This window comes from Haemorhous mexicanus, chromosome 1 (assembly GCF_027477595.1).
Source record: "Haemorhous mexicanus isolate bHaeMex1 chromosome 1, bHaeMex1.pri, whole genome shotgun sequence".
NCBI lineage: Eukaryota > Metazoa > Chordata > Aves > Passeriformes > Fringillidae > Haemorhous > Haemorhous mexicanus.
Genome location: NC_082341.1, coordinates 69,813,062 through 69,819,900, shown reverse-complemented (window position 1 = coordinate 69,819,900; position 6,839 = coordinate 69,813,062). Strand labels below are relative to the sequence as shown.

At 42.7% G+C, this 6,839-nt stretch overlaps 1 long non-coding RNA gene across 1 annotated transcript; it reads right to left on the bottom strand.

Annotated features, from left to right (window-relative positions):
• Window positions 1-2,691: 2,691 nt before the first annotated feature.
• On the bottom strand, window positions 2,692-4,883 carry LOC132327246 (uncharacterized). The gene is made up of 2 exons (XR_009486500.1): window positions 4,784-4,883; window positions 2,692-4,450 (listed from the first exon to the last, which is right to left on the bottom strand). It is a non-coding gene; the product is annotated as an uncharacterized LOC132327246 (long non-coding RNA).
• Window positions 4,884-6,839: the final 1,956 nt, after the last annotated feature.

The following is a 6,839-nucleotide window of genomic DNA, read 5'->3' as shown; positions in this document are numbered from 1 at the left end:
CTGCTTTATAATCTGCTTCTTTTGCTGGGTGTCCATCAGATCTTCAGGATGTGGTGCCAAGAGACACTATCCCTGTTGGAGGGTTTGAAGGTCTCTTGAATGGCTGGTGAGGGGAATATGGTTGGTAAAGCTGCTGAGGAAAGGTGTGCTGCAGAAAAGCCCTGGAAGAGAAGAGCAGAGCAGAGCAGAGCAGCCAGTTGAAGACATGGTGGATGTGGCTAAGAGGAGTTATTTAGCAGCCCATGTGCAGATGTCCTACACAGCTTCATGTCTTGGAACTTCTTGTCTCAGCCTGATCCCAAAGCAACGTACGCTGACCTTCGTGTGCCAGAGCAACCTCACGTGTTTGTCAGCAAGTCTTTGCCCTAGTAAGTCTTCAGCAAAGCTGGTCAGCAAAGGTTTTCATTAATTCAGTAGTGGTAGTGATTGATGACCAATTAATATTGGTTATTTAACCAGAAGATCACATTCTGCAAAGAGCAAATATTTCAAAAGAAATATATTTCCTAACGATGTTCATTTATCACATTGGAATTTTAGAAACCTATGAAAAATGCTTGGAGAGACCCACAAGAAATCATGATGTCCATGTGTGATCCATGTAATTTCTGATGATGAGCATCATCAGGAAATACTTGTTACCAACGAGGTTTTGTTGGGATATGTTTGTTTTAAAGTCCTCCATTAGGTGACTCACTTTATTGTTAAGGTTGAGTTTTCCAGACACCTCAGCACAAATCACCTTTTAATGTTGTCCTAGGCATTTTTTTCCTAAAGAGCACCTCTACAGACCTCTTGGCCTTTGCTCCGAAGAAGCTGAAACACAAAAGTTGATTTAAATACCCGTACAAGCAGCAGTTTGCTGCTGATATGTGTTACATATAACACACATCTGCTGCCATGGTACCTCATTGCCCACTGGGTGCCCAGCTCAGGCCCCACTGTTCTGACTTGGTCTGTAGAGCACATTCTGCACCAGGTGGTGAATTTGGTCACTCACTCCAAGGGCTGGTTTCTGAAGATGGGTTAAACTCAAAAAACTGAGTGAAGTCAGTGCTTATTACCTCATGGGCACTCAAGCCCAAAAGCAGCCTTGGTTGTGTCATAGGATGTAAAATCTTACATCACCACACACTTCTAGCAGCAGAGAGATAGCAACAGTCTGGGAGGTAACTATTCCCTTCAGGTTAAATTAAATTTATGTTGGTTTAATTTAAGACAGTTGGGAACAGTTTTCAAGCTAAAATAATAAAAGCCACTCCTAAAGTGAAATTATGGATGGCAATAATATTGACATGTGGCAATAATAATAAAGATGTACCGCCCACTAAAGGATATTTTTTAAAATAGAATAGAACCAAAAGAAATTTCTATGTGAACTATAACCCAGAGGCCAATGAGTCTTAGGTATCTTTGAGAAGAGGGAACACTATCCTCAAACTCTCTGCTGGTACACAGCAGGAATTCTGAAGCCCAGATAATTTTTTTTTTTTACTTTGCATTTTAACGAAGAGAAAGTTGAGGCAGGTTGACAGACAAAAAGCACATGCTTTATTCACTGATTTTGTAGCTGATGGCATACACCAAGTTCAAGGTTAATAGGAAAATTGTAGATGGGATGCAGCTGGGAGTCCTCAGGTGGCCATCCTCTCCTGGTGTCTGCTCCAGTGCAGCAGGGTATCACTGTCCTATCAACTGCCACCCCCCAGTAAAATTATACCCTTTGGTAAAGCCTGCTCAAGTTGCCTTCCAGTGATTTTTGTCTGATGGCAATGCTGGCACTGGCTGGATTATGCTTGATTAAGTATGATTAAGTACAATTTTGAATGTTGCACACTAATTGGTTGATGCGCCTTGTATGAATTTTTAATCAGGTATCACTTATCCTATATTAAAACTACTACTATAAACTCTTCATATGTAATATGTACTCATGGATCTAGAAGGCACCAAGTGGAAAGAGTGTGGGAACTTGAGTGCTGAATGATATGAATTATAACTTGGCAGCAATGTGATGAAAAGGTAGAGGAGAGCACAGGAGGATGGCTGAAGTATAGGAAGCCTTTTCCCAGGAAATATGGCATAAAAATTCACCCCTGGAAGGCTGTGAGGAAAAGAGTGCTGGTGAAAGGGCCAGATGAAGGGAGCTGCCGCAGCAGTCCTGGAGTAATTTTAAGTGAAAGGCTACAAGCAAAAAAGCCCCCTAAAAATTAGGAAGTTTTCAGGAGTAGGCCAGTATAAACAATTGTGCTGTGCAACATTTGGATAACCAGACCCCCTCTAAGCCTCATAAAAATTACATAAAAATACTCAGTGGGATTTTGAGCACATTCTGCACTCCAGGTACACACAGAGTTCCAAACTATTCCATTCATCTGGCACATGGAAATTGATGGCAAGGTCTGAGCTTTTATTTCCAAGTTTCATTGTTTGTATGATCTGCCATAGGCAGGGAAGATTAAAGAATAAGGGAACGCCTAAATATAGAAAGAACAAAGAAGGGCTCAATAGATGAATGTGAGTAATTGCAACAGGTGCAAAAGCACAATTAGTGACATTATAATTACTGAAATTAAATATCAATTTGTGCGAGTATGCACTATAACACTTTTGACAGCCTCGAACATTGTATGATAGCAAACAGAAGTGGGATGACAGCTCCCTAATTTGTAAAGTAGAACCATAGAACCATTAACGCTCACTTAAAGAATTTTATTCCATAAGATACAAGGACAGGAAAGGTTTCAGTGCAAAGAGGATAAGTGATAATAAATGCCCAGTAAAACCATGCATACATCTGCAGCTATTAAGACACACAGCAGCTTTTCTAAAATACAAATGTAGTACATGAAGTAACAAACCCTGCAGCAGCACCATGGAAAACTTTGGTCTGAAGGAGAGAGTGGGAAGAAGATAATTCCCTTTGGGATAGGACACACCTCGCTTTAGATGCTGCAGGCATACAGGTTGCATGCTAATTGGGTCTGTGTCTTCTTCTAGTCCACAGGGAGGAACGAGTGTCACCAGTGACAATCCTTACTATAGAGATATCCATTCAGTGTGCCAGGTGGTGAGATGAATCCAGGTCATTTCTTTCCCTTACCAATTTTCATGAGAGAGCTTTCCATCTCCTGGAGAATAATTTCTCCAGCATGTCACTCCAAGGCTGGTCCTTTAAGTGTGTGAGAGCTCTGCAGCCACAAGGCAGCAAATTTTTCCCCTTCAAAACAGCTTCACTTTCCTCTCCCACCTCCCCTCTTTCCTCCTGGTGTTTAGGTCCTCCTTGCTAGCAGGATGGCTTTTTTTCACCCCGTTGCTAGGTTGGTAGCCTAGTTTCCCATGGAAAGGAAGCTTATGAGACCACACTGTCTGTGCAAGTGCCAGTCGGTCCCTCCTAAATAATTTTTGAGCCTGTGAACTGAGTTTGATCAAACTTGACAAGGGATAGAAGTCTCAAAGATTTGAGCTGCCTACAAGTGCTGTAGAAGTAGGCAGGCAGAGGAGAAAAAATGCTGGGAGTGCATCCACTGCAGAAATATTACTGTATTATTAGACACCAGAGAGTCCACATCGAAGACAGTCATTACCACCGAACTCCATGGGAGATACAATTTCACAGATTCAGCAGCTCACAAGATGACTTGATTAATATGAGCATGAGCAAAATGTTCTTCTCCCCTTCTTCTAGAGCACAAGGCTTCCAGTTGCAGAGCAGCAGGGGAGAGTGCAGAAATGACAGGCTGGTAGAGTGAATTTAGAGCTAATTGCTGCTCCTTCTCATGCCAGTCCTCGTGTGGAACTCGACTTCCCTGTGACTCCGGTGCCCCCATTTGCATGATCTGGTTCACACAAAGGACGAAATTGCACGGACTAAAGTGAGCAAAGTAAGTCCTAAATTGCCGTGGGCTCCGCTGAGGAGGGTGAAGCTGCCTTATAATGGGCCATCGTTTCTAAGGGCAGCTCCATGATGAAGCATCCAGCTCGTCCCGATCTGTGCTCCCGGCGCTGATCGGCGTTGCAGTCGCTGACGGCGATTCATTTACCACGAGTGTGAGCTGGAACACGAAGCTGAGGACCAGCAAAAGCTGTGCCTGGTGCGTGGGCTGGCTCTCATTTGTTCCTGCTGTGGCTTTTCCTAGAAGTCAGACGCCCCAGGACTGCCTGACTACTGAGCCTGAACAAAGCCCTCGCAGTTCCTTGTTAACACTTGCTAGGGAGAAAAACAAGCTATTTGCACAGGTGGGATTCAAAAAAAAGTGGAAATCACTCATCTTACAGAAAAAAAAGAAAAACGACGAACTAACCACAGCTGACATTAAAATAAAGAGTGGGGAGTTGTGCAACTTTTTGTGTTCAGTGAAATATTGATGTTTTCTTCTTCTCCTGAGCCTTCTAAGTATTGATGTGCCAGTTATCTGATTTGGGTGGAGAGAGTGCATATCACCAACACCTAAAGAAAATGGAAGGAAGGTAATTAAATGAACTTTTGATGCACAGCAAAACAGGGGGCTTGTGAGCAGTGAGTGACATGGCTGAAAACATACTGTCATTTTGCAGGAAGGACAGGAATTGCAACCTGTCCTCGACAGTCCAGCCGAGGGCACGGGCTGAAATGCACAGCCTGAAATGCCTGCAGCACAGCACCTGCGTGAGGCTGGGCTGCTGCAACCTTCTGTAAGAGGATTCTTTAGAGAGGGACGGGAACCACAACTCTCCTGCACCCAGGGCTGAATGTTTTCTGTTACATAACAGACCTGTGAAGCAACAGGGGAGCATCCTTTACCTATTATTTGTTGTTGGCATTTCAATCCGGGTGTTTTTCTTCTGATGAAAGCTAAAAGATAAAATAAAATTTTTGTAATTAACAAAGTCTATCTCCTCATGTAACATTTTTCACAAATCTCAAAGATCTGAAAGCGCTACTCCCATTTAATGGACACTAGGAGTAAGGGTGAAGGAGATAAGCGAAATGTCTTGGGAACAGAAAAAGAACAAGTATTGCATCATGGCTCTAATAAAAGGGACAAGGGCACCTATTAAGCCTCAATAAACAGCAAAGCTTAGGACAATTTTCTGACATATTGGATCCTTCAATGAGGCATTGTGAAACTAATGTGACCAATGTTCCATGCTAACAAAATATGTTCTGTATTTTTCAACTGACAACATAATTTAAGGATTTGTTAGAATATGGAAAACAAAATGAGGCAATGCCTTTACAGGAATCATTCCTTTGCAAAAGGCAGCTTGTGCCAGAGGACTGGAAAATTGAAAGTGCCCCAGGGGAACATAGGAATGGATAAGACCTCTTACACTACCCAGTCAACATAAAATGCATTAAAAGAAGCATAAATACCAAAGTGACCATTTACTGCAAAACTTCTTGCACTTAAGGTACTACAATTGTCAGAAGTACTACAATTAGAAGTCCTGACAAAGAGAGACTATACTAGACACATGGTTTGCCTCCTGAAGAGATGCATTTGGCAGAATTAGACCATGTACATAGCTGTATCCGAAGGAAACTTACTGACAGCAACTGCAGCAAAATAGGTGGTTTAAGGGGATAAATCTGATAAAACAACTCCTACCACTATCAGTGATTGTTTCTTTCTTATGGTTACTAATGGTTTTTTGGTTGGTTACTTGGTTTTTACTTTGGTTGACTGAAGTTCTGAGGTTTTTGTTCGCTGCCTTGGGGAGCATCAGTTTGAATATCCAATAGTTTCCAAAGTGTTAAAGAAATTGGTGGTATTACAGTGGTATTAAAGGATGCACTGCCCATCTACCCTTGAGGCTGCATCCTGGCAAAAAAAAAAGGTGCTCTGCAGATTTAATCTCTGATGCTTGAGAGATCTAGTAAGTTTTTCACAGTACTTAATAAATTGATATCATGGACAAGAAATGTGGAGGTGCAAAGCACAATGCACACACAAAGCTCTTTGGATTTTGGTGGCATGAGCCTGGAGTTCATATTGGGATAACATTCCCATCTGAGGTAAAACTGAGCATTCAAAATCCTTACCCAGGCAGAATCCACATTGACTTCAGGGGATACATTTCCCAGAGAATGGCTGTGTAAAGAAGGTCAGGACTAGTTGTTGGTCCCCTGCAGCAATGTTGTTTCTCTAAAGAGACTTCCAGCACCCGTGATCAGGGATTTATTACTGCTGGTGGATACCAGCAATCAGGTGTTGGTCAGTCTCACCTTGACCTTCAGGAGGCTGTTTCCATCTTTTCTTCATATCAGCTTTGGAGATAAGCAAACAAAGAAACAAAATAAAACAAACAGTACACCCTAAAAATCTAAGACACAATCCACAGGCTGGGTTTCTGAGAATTTGATCCATTTAAACCTATTCCTTCAGTACTTCCTGAAAGGCAGAGTCTGTGCCAGCACAGTCTGCCCATTTGTTTGCAAACCCATAGTCCAGGAGCATGGGCCTTTGAGCAAAATCTTCAAACACAGACCCACCATGGGGATTTGAGGGGAAAGGAACGGCCAGTAACTCACCAGTAATAGTGCTGTTGTCACTCTCCCACATCATCTCCAGTTTCTTCTCACTGGTAGAACTGGGCAGCAGAAGGTCCTTAGCCCAAAGCAAATGAAAGCCCTTTCCTGTACTACCATTGCAAGGGGCCCTGGGTTGAAACTCTCCCTCAAGAGAAGCTCCAACCAGCTGGAAGCACATTTGCCAACAGCACAATTGATCTTCAGCTGCCTTTAGCCTAAAGAAACTCTTTCAGACGTCTAAAATCGCATCTGATTTCATAACAGACTCCTCTGCAATCCCCGCCACTTTGCCTGCTCTCAACCCTGCCCAAAAAAAACCAAAACC